General features: G+C 41.0%; 1 pseudogene; it reads right to left on the reverse strand.

Annotated features, from left to right (window-relative positions):
- Nucleotides 1-60: 60 nt before the first annotated feature.
- LOC117238766 lies at nucleotides 61-800 on the reverse strand (annotated as a pseudogene).

The raw sequence follows: 800 nt of genomic DNA on the forward strand, positions 1-800 counted from the left end.
TTATTAACCCTGATACATTTCAGAAGCACGTTTTCATCCCCATTGTAGTCCCCCCTCCTGTTCCTCTTTTTTCATTTTCCTTCCCCTCTCTTTCTTTCTTCCTCCAGCCTCTCTTCGTTTTCGTTCCACCTGTACCATTTGTTTTCTATCGTTAGTTTCTTGTATCCTGTCCTTACATATTCGCCTTGTTCCATTCTTTCTCTGGCTACCCTTCTTATGTGTTGCTTCCCATCCCTTTCTTTTTTTGTCAGATCATCGTCCATGTATACACCCTTTTCCCATTTGCTTTTCTCCTTCATTATCCTTATTTTTTCCTCCATTGATTTCATCGTTGCCACTATTATTGTGTTCTTGCCCCCCCCCACCTTTATCATATGTGCTTTTTCTACTTCTGCCCCTATCCTCATTTTTTCGTTTATGTCCTTTACTGTCTCTTCATTGCTTCCTTCGTTCCAGTCCACTCCCTTGATTACTATGTTTCTTCTTCTTTCCTCTCTCTCTCTGCCCTGTCCTGATCCTCTCCAATTCTTCTGATTCTACCCAATAATTCTTTCTTTTCCCATTCCCACTCTCCTTTCTCTCTGTCTGTCTCTCTTTCCCTTCTTTCCCTTCTTTCCCTTTCCTCTTTCATTTCTCTCTTCAGCTCCTCCACTTGCTTTTCCAATATATATATATTTTATTTCCTCGATCATTGCCTCGAATCCTCTTTCCATTTTCTCTATTTTTTCCACCACTGCCTCCATTCCTTTCTCTCTGGCTGGTATCTCTTTTTCTGTCGAGCTGTATTTGTCCAGTGTATT

This window comes from Bombus vosnesenskii, unplaced genomic scaffold, assembly GCF_011952255.1.
Source record: "Bombus vosnesenskii isolate JDL3184/JDL3185 unplaced genomic scaffold, Bvos_JDL3184-5_v1.1 scf7180000013606, whole genome shotgun sequence".
NCBI classification, from domain to species: Eukaryota; Metazoa; Arthropoda; class Insecta; order Hymenoptera; family Apidae; genus Bombus; species Bombus vosnesenskii.